The sequence below is a fragment of the Nymphalis io genome, chromosome 28 (assembly GCF_905147045.1).
Source record: "Nymphalis io chromosome 28, ilAglIoxx1.1, whole genome shotgun sequence".
Lineage (NCBI taxonomy): Eukaryota > Metazoa > Arthropoda > Insecta > Lepidoptera > Nymphalidae > Nymphalis > Nymphalis io.
In genome coordinates this window covers 563,695-579,509 of record NC_065915.1, presented here as the reverse complement: position 1 = coordinate 579,509, position 15,815 = coordinate 563,695, and the positions used below count along the sequence as shown (strand labels likewise).

General features: G+C 32.2%; 1 protein-coding gene across 1 annotated transcript in view; it reads left to right on the top strand.

Moving 5' to 3' along the window:
* Nucleotides 1-6,143: 6,143 nt before the first annotated feature.
* The window catches only part of LOC126779277 (CLIP-associating protein), a 38,214-nt gene continuing 28,542 nt past the window's right edge, over nt 6,144-15,815 (top strand). Inside the window, exon 1 of the mRNA XM_050503244.1 lies at nt 6,144-6,422. The gene's annotated coding sequence lies outside the window, so the exon portion shown is untranslated. The remainder of the gene's footprint in view (nt 6,423-15,815) is intronic.

Below are 15,815 nucleotides of genomic sequence, written 5' to 3'. Positions count from 1 at the left end.
AAGTATTACTGTGACTGATATTTTCAGCCAAAATTATTCAACTACTAGAGACAGTAAAGATAAATATCCTTTTAGAAACGTAATATCAGTTTTTAAATCAGAAACCGAGTTACTTGATCGATATAATAATAATAGTAATATTATTAATAAAAAAAGAAACAGTATTATGAAAAAGAAAACAAATTCTAAGACTGATACTGAAGTGCAAGTGTATACGGAGAAGTTAGGCGATTTAATAATGGCTTGGATTAACACATTACCACCACAAAAAATTAACAAATCCAAAAAGATTAAAGAAACATTAGGCAATAGGCTGGTCGAAGACATCTTAGATCAAGTAAAATTAGAACAGATAGCCCCAGAAACTTGCGTGGAGAAAGATAAATATCTGTGCTTCTTTATAAACAGGTGGCTAAATAGATATGAGTATTTCGATAATATCAAGGAGGCGAAACCATACGTCGATCTTTTAATAGAAAAAATAAAAGATATATCAATACCAAATACCTTAAAATCTCAAAAATATAGCGATATAGAGCTGCCAGGAATCAATTTGGAAGGAAATGCAACAACTCAACAAAAATCTTTAGTATCCCATGAGATGAATAAGCTTAGTAATGAGATCTCGCTGTGGGTAAATGAACAACCAGTTCATTTTTTTTCAAAAGATATTAAGTCTGTAACAAAAGAATTGACCCATAAATTTGCATCAAAACTACAAGGTGAGATTGATAATACCTCATGGAAACAAATAACTAATGAAATTAAAAGTTGGTTAAATGAATTAATAAAACCAAAGCATAAACAAAATATATCAACACTAGCAGATACGCTTAAAACTAGGATTGATAATTTAATTTTTGACAAAAAAATTAATAGTGATCATGAAGAAGTAAAAAGTAAACAAATCATGGATGAAAGTCTTTGTTGTGACGAAAACATAACAGATATGTCGACAGTTAGTCTTGAAAACACAGCCAAAGAATTAATAGCAAAATTCTTAGAACATAAATACGATTCCGAGAATTTTATAGCAAGAGAAGCCTGTGCTCAACTTATCAAAAAGGAACTTCAAAAATTAGGTGCTCTTACCCAGCTAGATCCGAACATGTCATCGAATATAAAAGAACACGAAACTTTTATTGATAAGTTATCAAAAGAACTACAATATATAAGGATTATATCGGACTGTTTGAATAGGCTACCACTACAAGATTCTTTCAGTAAAACAGAAAATTCTATACGAGCTGAACACGTAAACGCACTGGCTAAAATTATAAATAACATTGATGAAAACAAACACAAATTACCAACCGAGGAAGATTATAATTACCGTCTTACAGTTACAATAACTGAATTTTTTAAAACACTTCATATACCATCCCTATTTGAAAATACCATGCCAGTATTGGTAAATGAGTTAGTTAACAAAATAATTGCTGTTCAACGGCATTCCCCGTGCTGCTCGATGACTCGACAAAGTACATATTCAACAAACACCGGTGTTTTCGACCTAACACTTAGTGACTATATTGAAGCATATATTCGTGACAATGGTGAAGAAATTTTCGAGGATGACCTTAAGTTAGAGGCTTGTATTTCGCGACTTTTTAGTGAAATAAATACAATGAATAATAAGAATTCTGCATCTTGCAGGGCATCCTGTATTCCTAGTAATATCGCTAAAAGACATACGCCGTGTAATGAAACGATTACACATTTGACTCTTGTGATGGAATATGCAAATGAGATTTCAAACTGGCTAAGCAATTTACCTTTATTACCTCTAACGGATAAAGCTTCTCAAAATCAATTAGTTGCTATGATTAACAGTTTAGCCGAAAAAATGTCTGAAAGGAAACGAATTACAAATACGGACCCAAACACGAATATTGATAGGGATTTGATAGATTATGTGTCTAATTGGATATCTAATCTTCCACTGGATCCAAATAAGGAAATCGCTTTTGTTATTGTGATACAACAATTAATTAATCGAATGAAACGAATCAGTAACGGAACTAAACAGCAAAAATATCAAAAACAAAACATAACATCAAATCCAATAGACAATCAACCTTCTAGCAATATTTGTAAATATCCAAATACTTGTCGCACTAAAACTAAAAATTTTAGGCAAAATCGTGATCCTGGAACAGTCATGGTAGAGACTATAGAAGAGTGGTGTAATAATCTCCCTGTAAAAGCAGCAAATGAAAGTGCAACTAAAACATTGAAACAAAATGTTGCAACTAAACTTTATCAAAGAATGGGAGAGTTGAATATGAACCCCGAATACTTTAGTAATGATATATTATATGAAGATATGTTATCTGAAGAAATAGACCTGCAGTTTCAGAACCTACCCCAAAATAATAAACTCCAGGATACAAAGGAAGAATTAAAGGAAAAATTGCTAGACTCAATTATGGTCCTCAGAAACGAAATTAAAAATAAAACAACTGGAATCGAATATAAACATGATCTAGAAAAAACAATTGAAATTTCAATGCCTCACCCAGTTCTTCCCAATAGCAACCGTGACGAGAGTCCGAGTTTTAAAATATACAAAGATCGGTTGGCAACTTTGTTTATATTAGAAAATTTTGACCACGGTAATGATGATGTTAAGCTGAATTACGAAAAGAGAATAAAAAAAGAAATTGATAAATATTTTCACGAAGTTCAAGATAAAAACTCTATACCACTAACTAAAGATCAAATTTACAATGATTTATATAGCGCACTCTTCAACGTTCCGGTACCAAATGAATCGTCTATGGTTGATGAAGTTGAAGAAATTAAGACAAGGTGTGAAATAGACAAGTGGTTTGAAACTTTGCCTTTAAGAAAGGCAACTGGTGTGGATGAATTATTAACACGGGATCAAATTTTGTCATTGCTCGCTAAAAGAATACATGAATTTGAAAAATACGAAAAAAATTGTGATCATAAAATTCATAACGAAATTACGAAATGGCTGGTCAAATTACCTCTCCTACCACATCAAACAAATAATGTCGACGATTTTGCTAATGACTTACAACAAAGATTAAAATCTACTTTAACTGATAGGAGATACATACCTCGGGACTTTAATAAAACACAGAAATCAATTATAGATAAAAGTAAAAGTGCTAATGAAGTAGACGAACCAACTAGTAATTTACGGTTAACAACTTCGCATTCGCTATCGACATGCTGTCAAACATCATCAATTGAAAAACCTAAAAAACCGGCTGATATAATTTTAGATATTGTGGAATCGTGGTGTTATCAACTTCCACTGCCAGCAAATACACCGCAAGAAAAAGAGAATGTAAAAATAATAAAAGATAATCTTATTTTTAAAATCATTATGAAAATAAGTGAAATCAATATAAATCCTGCAACGTTCAATGATGATTTATTATATGATACATTGCTCGATATTGAACTCGAAAATCTGATATCTAAACTACCTATGTCTTACGAGCTTGTTCAGAGTATAAATTCTAGAAAAAAACAATTAAAGGAATCTATTTTATCCGTAAAGCCACTTGTTATGCAAGAAAAGGCGAAATATGAATATAAATTAGACATAAGAAATACAGTAGATAAAATTTTAGAGGATTCTTTTGAAAAAAACATTGACAAAAAGATATTATTCAATAGCTTAAAAGAAGAAATTGCGGATCATTTTATTATTTACAATTTTCATAAGCATGACGAAGAAAATAGTTGGAAATATAAAAAAATGTATAATGATTCTGTAGAGAAGTACTTTACATTGCTTGGTACGTGTAATGAAAGTACGCATATACATTGTGACCCATTGCTGGAAGGCAATCAATTGCTTTGCGAGTTGACTAAAATTCGTACTCCTCTGGAAAATGTAATCCTTGAAGAAGTACAAGAAATAGAAATCAAATTTCAATTAACCAAGTTATTTGATGATCTCTCTTTAAGTCGAGACGGAGATAAATTAGTCATTATTAATCAAATAAAAGTATCATTAGCAAAACAATTAAATGACATTATAAAGGAAGGCAGTGCGTGTGGTAATTATCGTAAAATAAAAGAATATGTTATCATGACTTTGAAAAAGTTAGATAAAAATATTGATCTTCATATGGTAGATATATTCATTAAGCGATTAAAACATTGTATATCGAAAAATTATAAAAACAACTATATTTTATCATACGAAGACGTAGAAAAAGAAAAAAGTATTAGTCGTAATCATGATTTAAATGAAAAAGATAGAGAAAACCAATGGTATTCCTTATTACCAGAAACTCCAAAATCTTCAAAAACCCGTGATTATTATTGTAATGAACACCCTGAGTTTAATGAATCTGCAAAAAGGGGTTTTGTAAAACCACAAGAAGAACAACAAATAACTGATAGTATATTTAATAATTCTAGTACAAGTTACGAGAATTTTGAAAAAGGGACTTTTTTATCTTCTTCAATTAGACCAGACAACGATGCTCAAATCAAAGCAAAGACTTTTGGACAATTCACAGAAGTGAATTCAAAACATGACGTTTCTTGCAGCCCTTCCTGCAATGCAGGCAAAACAGATGAAAAGACTTCTAACCGAACTCAACTAAGAAGTTCTGCACAAACTACAGATAATATTTCATTAAAACCACAACAATCAACTCAAGACGAACAACGAAATCATTTAAGCCCGTCGCAACATACTTTCAATGACCAAAGTCTGGTTCAAGGAACTTCAAATCCAGCAAATGAGTCACAGTATACTCAAACAAACGATTTCCAGCACAGCCGATTAAATTTCTCAAAATCTATTCCAGATCACGAAACTTCGGAGCATGCACATACTCAGTTATCACAACAATCTAAGTCATCAACAAAGCTACAAATTCCAAATCAAGTTCACATTTCTGAACATCCACACCCTCTTCAAAATTCACCCAAACCGATTCAAGCAGATAGTTCTTCAACAAAAAGTCTACATGCACGAGGTTCTGAAAGTTTTCGTAGTCAATCACCTCAAGCGCAACATATTACTAATGAGTCACAAACTCGATTAAGGGATATTCAAGAACCGAACCCTTTTATTCCTGTACCTCCATCACCCTCTCAAAAGCCCATGTTATATTCTAAACTTGGTCCAAACCATGGTCAACCTTGTAGACGACCTTCCATAACCATATTTAGTCCAACAGAATCTTCAATACGCCATGATAAAGATCAGACGTCTCAAACAAAATGCGCCTCAAAGGAACGTCTACCAGAAGAGAACGCAGTTGCTGACTGTGAATGCTTGAAGCGTTCAAATATTTGTTCTGTACATATGCAGCGACATTGTCGTGTTTGTAACGGAATGAATCCAATTTACTGTCGTATGCCATCATTTCGTTATCCCAGTTTTTATTATCATTGAGTTATAACAAAAATTAATGTATATATATCATTTAAATAATATTAAATAACTATTTTTGATTCGATATAATTGCTTACATTTATGTAACAGGACCGGAAATAGTGTATAAAAACATTTCATGGTATATTTATAACCGGTATATTCATAAAGTTTAATGAGCAAATAAATTATTGTTCATACAGAGATTGGAAGTTTGTATTATTGATTTAATGAAAATAAATAAATAATTTCATTAATTTAGTTTTATCGTAATACCAATTCGGATTGACTGTTTCCAGAGTATTCATTTTTTACAACTGTCAAAAGCAAATGGTACAACGATAAAACTAAGATGTGTAGCAAATTTCAACCTTTCATTTTTATTTATTATGAATATTTGAAGCATGATATTTTAAACATTCTTCATGAACCAATTTTCTATTTCCACTGTTATCATACATAATATAAAAAGTCTATTGCCCAAAAATAAAATGAAACAACAATACTTTTTAAGGTTAGAGTGAGAACACAAATAGACAACACATTGGGTGTATACAAATTTATTGATATTGATTTACACTATCTACTTTCAAAGGCGTTATTTTAAAACATAGATAAAAAACATCTATATAAAATATGTTATAATATTATTATAACGAATATGACTAACATTTAATATTTTTCTTATATTTAGGCTGTACAGCGTAGAGTTTTTGCGTACTTAAAACTCATCTGATATTTCTGAAAAAGTAGTGTCCGTGACGCCATGACAGGTCACGTGATGTAAATTTTTGTTGGGCATGCGCGACTACCGAATATCTTCTGAGTGATTTTGAAACGGTGAGATTTTCTTGAAGAATTAAATTTTAAACCACATTTCGTGTTTTCTGAAAAATTTAATTCGTATGTAACATTGATTAGTGCCAGTGGATGACAGTGTTGCAGTGTTTAGTTATAAAGGTCATATCTATACAAGGCTCTTATTTTCTTATTTTCACATCGAAGTAAAAAAGCAGTGAATTATTACAATTGTGATTGGATTTCCAAGGTGGGAGACTTGGTATATTTTTTTAAATTATTTTATTATTGTACTTCTTAAAACAATATGAAATGCTGTCGTTAACGTTGATAGTGTTTGACAGTGCTTTGTAGAAATTTTGTTATGTCAGGTCTACGCAAAAAATACACATTGCACAAAAGATTTGACTCATCGTGAGCTAGAGTTATCATGTATAAGATTCGCTTAAAATATATTCTTGAAAAAAGAAAGTAGGACCTTCACGATGCGTCAGTTCTATGTGCGTATAAATTATATCCTCAATTGGTATTATACGATGACATCATTGTTCAATGTGTATAAATATTACAAACGATTCAGAACTCCTTTAGGAATATTGCAATTGAGACAAAGGATGCGTTTATGCAAACCCCCGACCTACATATGTGATTGTTCCAAGTCATAAATTTACGAAACTTGATTATAAAGTTTAACGTCTTTTGATCTCTTCCTTGTATATATGTATATATAACTAGCGCATCACCCGCGACTTCGCTCGCGAAATAATTAAGAATTGCTAAATATTTATTTCAATAACTCTTTTGTCAAAAATGAAGGATTTTCATACAGACTTTCATTTTCTTTATCATATATAGCCACTACCTTATGTGTTCAATTTTCAAAAGTCCTTCCTTACTGCTTAACTACAGTGTAAAAAGAACCCATTTTCAAATTTTCACAGTTCTAATCTCCATTTGGGTTGTGTTGATGAACTATGACCATTGAAATTTGAGTATTAAACTTGTTTCATGTTTATACATAAATCTGAAATAAGTTTGTTAATTGTCTTTAAAATATGTGCAATGTTAATAAAAAAATGTGTACAGGCACACCCTTTCTTGTCATTGTAGGTTAGTTGAATGAATATAGACAGATAACTATTCTTAATTTTAAAATCTAAATAAAATTATTTATTTATTTATGGATTTAATGTGAATATTACAATATAACAGCTCAGCTATAATTCTTTAAGGACATATTAGCCAACATATAAGGGCTTACATTAGGCATTAGTTTACTTGCTCCGCTGTTGCTATATCTAACAGAGTTCTGCAAAAACATTGTTTAATTTTTCAATGATTATGTTCCTTGCATATAACATTTTGTATAGACCTTAGTATACTGGCCAGAATTTTTTTTTTTTTAACAATGTCTTGTCCGGACATACCTTCAACAAATAGATAGCGATTCATTTTTAATGATGTCGTACTACTACAATATAGTAAGCCTGTATTCTTGAAGTAATAGCAAAAACTTTATTTCTTAAGGGAACATGAAGCCATAAGAAGCTGTTACTATATATTATTTGAACAAAAGCAATTATTTGAAAATTATATACAGATCATGTCTCTTTATATCTGTTTGAGTAAGATGTTATTTTTAGTTTATTAGTATAAAGGTCAGCTATATATTTAATCTGACACATAGCCTTAATGGACATACATATACAGCCTTATTAAAATTACTTTGCAACTTATTAGTTAAACACTGATATCTCCCTTTCTGACATTATTGATTTGACATTCGAAAGAAGATGAAAGCATTACTTAATTAATGATATATGTAAGACAATTTTGAGAGTTAAAGTCATTCAGAGAGGTCACATACGATTCGCACTGAGGATATCAAACTTTGTGAGTGATGAAGATGATTAAGCTGGATTTAACAAAAATGGATTACAGAAGGTACATAATATGAAGTGAACACCTTATTGTGTATTTAAAATTTCCCTCATTTGGTCATTCAATGTGATAAAAAAATGTTAATGTTCTTTAAATTATAATAAACATGATAATATATAAGGGTGTGTCACAAAAGAATGTCAGTCTGGAATGACTGTTAATCTCGTACTGCCAGTTAAAATAGTGTTAAGTTAGAAGTTACCTTTATGTTGGCTAAAAGCAATCGCTTAATGTGTACATGTTTCCATCTTCTATATGTCTGTTGTGGTGTAGTCAACTGATTTTATATGTACGGCACAAGGATGCCAATTTTCTTCCATTGAACGACAACACTGCCATACAAAGTATTCCTGTTTAGAATAAATGGCGAGAACGCAACCACTATAAAAAATAAATTAAATACAAATAAATCTATTAATAAGCACATCTATTATCCATGTAAGCTCTCAGTTACAATTTTTCATGATTTAATTGACTAATATAATTATTTCAATTTACAAAAGACGTTCATAACTTATATACCTTCATTATGTATCAATTTGTCTATTAGTGAGAATGAAAATCAAGGCAGTAGTTGCTGAGATTAGCCTAAATATACAGACATCATACATATTTGTAATAAAAATTATCAACATATTTGCAAAATAAAGTTAGGACAGTATCTAAATAAAATATATTATTTTCATTTAAAAAAAACCTACATTAAATAAGACATTACTGAATAAAAAAAATATATATAATATTTTATATAGAATGACTTGAGCAGGTTACTTTAAGTATAAGTCTTATGATAAATAATAACCATTATCTATCTTTTTTCTAGATTTTTATAAAGATTTTATTACCTTTATCTCATGTTAAAAAAATACATTAATAAATAAGGCTTACCTAATAAGGCTATTACTTAATAACAGAGTATTATATATTATATATTACTGCAGTTATGGAGCATTGATCTTCATGCTGGATAAATATTAAATTAATTGTATTTAATTAACATACCTATACAATTTAATCGGTAGAAAAGAGTATCGTTGTATTTCCTTGTCCGTTCTTCTCGGTAGCATCTACATTGTGCACATATGGTAACAAATCAAATTGAATCCCATTAAATAACATTTCTAAGTGCTTGTAAAAGCTATCTTTAATAAAATATATTCTGAACATGTTATTATGTATAAACATTTACAATAATATAATTAAAATAACAGTAAAATTAATGAGCTGTTATTTCTAAATGTTTAATTAATGTAAATTTACTCAACGAAATTCAGAAATAACAATAAAACAAAATCAAGTAGTAACAAAATAAATTATACATTGTTTGTTTTAAACATTAAGCATTTCTTTTTTATTTAATAAAATATAATTAACAATTACTGAAATCCCTGTGATGAACTATATATGCTCGGGGGCCACAGGTTTTATGTGCAATATTTACTTTTCTGTACCCCTGACAGCAATGAGTCTTTTTTTATAGAATAGCTAGGCGGTTGAGCATATGGGCCACTTGATGGTATGTGGTCACCAACACCCATTGATATTCTAAGAAACGTTAACCATCGCTTACATCGCCAATGCGCCACTAACCTTGGGAACTAAGATGTTATGTCCCTTGTGCCCCTACACTGGTTCACTCACTCTTCAAACAGGAACACAACAATACCAAGTACAACCAAGTTTTGTAGTAGAATATCTGATGAGTGGGCGGTACCTACCCAGCGAGCTTGCACAAAGCCCTACCTCCAGTAAATAATGTTATGATGATCAGTCGAGTAGCTAAGCGTACCAAACAAAACAAGCTCGTTTTCGCATTTATAATATTAGTAAGGATTATTTATATTTATTATTATATACTTTTATACACACAACAAATCGGAGACCTCTATTGACTATGTGCCCATTAAAAGTTTATGTGTAGGCGTTGAACCGTCTCATACAATAACAATTATGCACAGACCTTATTTTAGTTTGCTTGACTCCGAACACCATAATTAGAAATCGCTTGATAACTTATTTTTTCTTATATATGTATACATGTTTAAATTTAATAAATATTGGAATTATCAGACATCGTTTTATCAGGATGTAACATACTCACTTATCGGCTATTTGACTGCTGATTTTTAGTGGATAGTTTTTAAAGGCCCCCAGATCATGAGGTTTTAGTAGCATTCCGGAATCTCGAAACAGTAGGTTTCACTCTTTCCGGTAGTGTCGGATTATGATAGTGAAGGAATAAAGTGCAGTTGTGTTTCCCCCTTTGTGTACACACTACGAAACTAGAATATGTCGTGCAGTTGGTTTTTACTACAATAATTAATAAATATAATATTATATTTAAAGTAAAGTCTTTTCCCATGACTTGTCCTTATCAAGAACTATCTCTGTATCGAATTTCATTACGATCGGTACAGTACTTTAGTCGTGACGAGTTAACAAACAGACTTACTTTTGCATTTATAATATTACTATATACCGCCCGCGTGTGAGGCAACAGGAAAAAAATGACTCCAAGGCCCCACCCAAATAAGATATGAACATGGAAGATAGGAACATGGTTGTTTACATTACATCAATTATAATTTGTCGAAACTAGCGTCAGACTCCTGCGCACTTCAATTTTCAAATATATTATTAAATATTAGAAAGTAATGATTACGTCACGAAATTTCACTTTTGTTCTTCGTTTTGTCAGTTACAATTTGCATACAATATAGACGCGTTAAACTCGCTTATTTATTATCAAAGATTGCCACCGGTTCGGAAATAAACACCTTAGACCCGAGAAGAACCGGAGAAAGAATTATCGAGATTATATTTTTTAACAATGATAGTTCAGCCTAACGATGCAAATTGTTTTATTTATATTATATAATTCGGTCTGGCAAGTAATCACTTACCGTTAGGAATACTACCGTCTATTGACAATTGAGAGTGAGCCAGTGTAATTACAGGCACAAGGGACATAACATCTTAGTTCCCAAGGTTGGTGGCGCATTGGTGATGTAAGCGATGGTTAACATTTCTTACAATGCCAATGTCTAAGGGCGTTGTTGACCACTTACCATCAGGTGGCCCATATGCTCGTCGGCCTTCCTATTCTATATATACATATAAAATAAACCTTGGGTACTAAGATATCATGTCCCTCGTGCCGTTAAATATGGCGGCTCACTAACCCTTTAAATCGGAACTAGTGATGTGCCGGATCGTTAAAACTATTTATCCGCGGATAAGGATCCGAATTTGGATATTTGATGTCAAGATTTCGGTGTCGGTGCGCGAGACCTTAAAAGATTCAATTATATTGATCTCTATAGATAAATAATATCTTATAAAAATTTTCTATGATAAATGTTCAAACATATCATTATTCTAATAAGCTTTTATTAGAAATATTTGTAATTGATCTCATTTTAAAGATGAGAAGTTGATTAAGTACCTTTGAGTTATGTACTGGTATGGAAATATTTGATTTTAAGAAATGAAAAATAATTTGAATGGAAATATTCCGTACCGTAACCGTACCGTAACAGCCTGTGAATGTCCCACTGCTGGGCTAAAGGCCTCCTCTCCTCTTTTTGAGGAGAAGGTTTGATGAAGGTGAGATGATTTCACTTTGACCAAGTCAATGGAAATATTCATTGTTACCTAATCATCTATATATAGAATTTCATCTATGAATTGAAAATTAATACGGCAAGAGATCTCCGGCAAGAGAAATCCGTAAAAGAGCAAGAAGAAGCCAAAAAGTAAAAGATCCGTATCTATCCTCTCCCTCGGATATAGATACTGATATCCGGCACTTCACTAATCGGAACATAATACTAAGTAAGGCTCTTTAGCAGTAAAAAAGTGTTGAATGGGTGGTACCTACCTAGACGGGCTTGTAATAAAGCCCTACCACCGGAGTAATCACTTGGGCAATGATAGTATATGCCATGATTATACAGCAATTAATAATAATAATAATATTCTGGGACATTTTTCACACACGGCCATCTGATCCCAAATTAAGCTTGTACAAAGCTTGTGCTATGGAAACCAGACAACTGATATACTACATATACTACTTTTCTTTTGTAAATACATACTTATATAGATAATTACACCCAGACTCAGGACAAACAGGCATGTTCATGTCTGTCCTGGGTGGGAATCGAACCCACAACCTTCGGCGTGAAAGGCGAGTATCTACCAACCACGCCAACCGGCTCAATTAAGTTAAGGGCACGGACGCTTTGTCGGTGGAGATTCAATAATAATTTAAACAAACGCGGTAGGTGTTCCATCAAGTATGCAGATGAATAGCCTGTCTTACCGAAATGTACCATATAGAAAAGACGTTAGCTTAAATTTCATGACAGCTTCATTAAAGAAAAGCTCATAGATTACTTTTTGTCAGCGAGTCCATCATCAAAACAGTGCGTTGAGATCCTGTTGGTTTTTTTTTTTTGTTATGTTTTTTTCATATTGTAATGACGAAAGCATAGGTCAATATTTTTATTTTTTATTTTATTTTATGTTGACGAAATACTTTGTGAATGTTATGTACACTTGTAATCGATATACATATCAGAAGTTGATTTATTTCTCTTTGGATGTTATGTATGCCACCATTTAATATGTATATTGTTAGTGCGCCTATTAAATAAATAAATAAATGATAACAATGATAGTATCGTCAATATTTTTATCTTAAAAGTTATCGTAAATTCCTATATGTTTAAAAAAATACGGTGTTTTATCAAAGCTCTTATTGCCTGTGTGATAGAGTTGGTTTTAGTTTGTTGCGATATTCCCAAATATATCAATATATATATAGCGATAAGTCTGTTTTGTATCGTAAATATAAATGGCTGATTTAACAAAACTAATAATGTAAATATTTGTGTTTTGCATATACGAGTACGTAAATATACATATTTATAAAACTGTATTCGCTGCTATTGTATGTGATAATAATTAAGAAACATAATATCCCGTGACATTATTCACACACGGCCATCTGATCCCAAACTAAGCAGAGCTAGCACTTCAACTACCACCAGACAACTGATATACTTCGTATACTACTTTTCTTTTTTATATGCATAGATAATTACACCCAGACTCAGGACAAACAGACATGTTCATGTACACAAATGATTGTAGATTAAGGTAAGGTAACTTTTGGGGGGAGGGGTGGTAGGTGTTTAGATTTAACAAAATAGTCTATGTTCTTCCTTAAAGTTTAAGCATGGCTCAAATTTATCAAAATCGGTTCAGTTGTTTAGCCTTAAAGGCGTAAATGACAGAGTTACTTTCGCATTTATAATGTTAGCTTAGCTTATGTGACACACGTATACACGAGTCAAAAATATAATGTTTCCCTGTTCATGTGTGCTACTTATAATCAGGACACCTGGTGACGCTAAACGGGTCGTAGCCTGACCCCTTTAACTCGGGACGTCTCGCGGAAATCGGGACAGCTGGCAACATGGCGTATGGGGCGTTTTGAATGTGATCGAAAGTTCAACCATACGATATGAAAGTAGATGTCCCACGATACGAGAACTTCCCACGGCTATAATACCTGTCTGAGAGAGACTGTCTCGCGTTTTGGTTTTCAATACCTTTATATAAACAAACTGTATTATAATTATTTAAAAAAGTATCAATAAATAAGGCATATTGACTGGAAAAGATTATATAGATGGCATATAATTGTTGGTATTCGTAGGTTTTTATATGAATTATACATTAATTGTATATGATCATTACATGTTTTTGATTGATGTTTGAGAAACTATTGAGTTTCTTGTCGGGTCTTCTCAGTGGAATCTACATTCCGTATCTTGTGACGCGACAATTCAAAAATGGTTGTAAGAGCCGATATGGATAAAGTATATACATATATAAATCGGCGTATCAGTAGAGACATTAAGTACGTTTGACGGGCCGGTTGGCGTGGTTGGTAAATTCTTGCCTTTCACGCCGAAGGTTGTGAGTTCTATTCCCACCCATGACAGACATTTGTGTGCATGAACATGTCTGTTTGTCCTGAGTCTGGGTGTAATTATCTATATAAGTACATATTTAAGAAAAAAAGTAGTATATCAGTTGTCTGGTTTACATATTACAAGCTCTGCTTAGTTTGGGACCAGATGGCTGTGTGTGAATAATGTCCCAGGACATTAAAAAAAAAATTAACGGCGATACGGCGATCCGTCGATGACGTCCAACCACGATATATTGCTGTCCGTTTGAGGTTCCGTCAGAGTGACATAACAACAAAAAGTATGTTATCACTCTCGTCTAAAATGAAATAGTATAAATCAATGACGGCGCCACAGTCTCGCCGTCATATATACATATAATGTATTGAGTTTGAATAATTCAAAGATTAATCTCCATTGCGAAGCCATTCTCAACGGAGAACGCCGTCCGAAGTCGGAACAGACAACCTCTTAATCGCTATATTAATGTATTTCATTTCGTTGATTTGCTCAATGGTTTTTTTTCGTATTGGTATCATCATAGACGTGACGTCCGTGCCGTTGTTTTATCTGTGACGCTTCCGTGTCTATTACCAGGCAGCATCATGAACAAAATATTAGGATTGTATTCTGATTCGAATATTACATATTGGAGCGTTATTGGTCTTCGTGGGATTCTAAGTTCCTTGACTGATCCGTGTGGTATTTTACCTAGGTAGACTATCGCCTCAAATCATACAGTCATATTGACCAGAGCGAAAATTTGTTTATTTTAGTTTATTAGCGGATTATTTATCGATCGTCATTTCAAGCTGTAGTCCAGTATTTCCTTGGTAGTCACTTTTTGAGTCCTTCGGTATTCCGAACGCGTTTCCGCTGTCATTGGTGTTATATGCGTTTGTTCGCAATTAGTTTAATTTAACACTAATTTGGCTTCACTTATACCTAATTGCAGATAACAGTTTCATTATCATGTCACGTTCTATGGCTATATTTTATACTAAACTACTGACCTTATCAAGTTTAGGAATACGATGATGTATATGCTTCTGAGTAATATGACCTCTGCGTCTGCGCTTCCTAAATCGACCTTTTTAGCCACGAGCGTAGATGTCGGAAGCTACTTAAATCAATACTTCGTGGATGGAAACAGGTCAATGATGAATGTAGACGCAGCCATTATTTAAGACAAATACATAAATAGAAGTGAATGTCTGTATGTATCCTCTATGCGCTCCTAAACCATTCGTCCGATTGTAATGAAACTTTGGTGAGTTTTTCTGCGGACGATCGGGATGGTTCCTTGTCTTAGATTTGGAAGGATTTTTCTTTGTATATTTGACTGTTTGTTCTTCAATATAAACGTTTTATGTAGACACTTATTATATCCAAGCGAAGTCGGGACAGGTAGCTAGTGAACATAATAAAATTTAAATATATACATTTAGACTCATATTAAGTATCTATGAATCGTGGTCCTATAAGATTGAATAGAATGTAAAGCTAGAGTAGAATAGAATAGCATAGATTCTACCGAGATCTGACGATAAGTTTAGTAGTTACTCTTTTTCTCATATATATAATACAAATGCCAAAAAGTTATTATCAACTTTACATACATGTGCGTGACATGGAAATCCACGAATACGCACATCACGCTTATTTATGATCATTTTTTTATATATCTGTAATATATTATTTAAATTTATTCAGACGGGCTC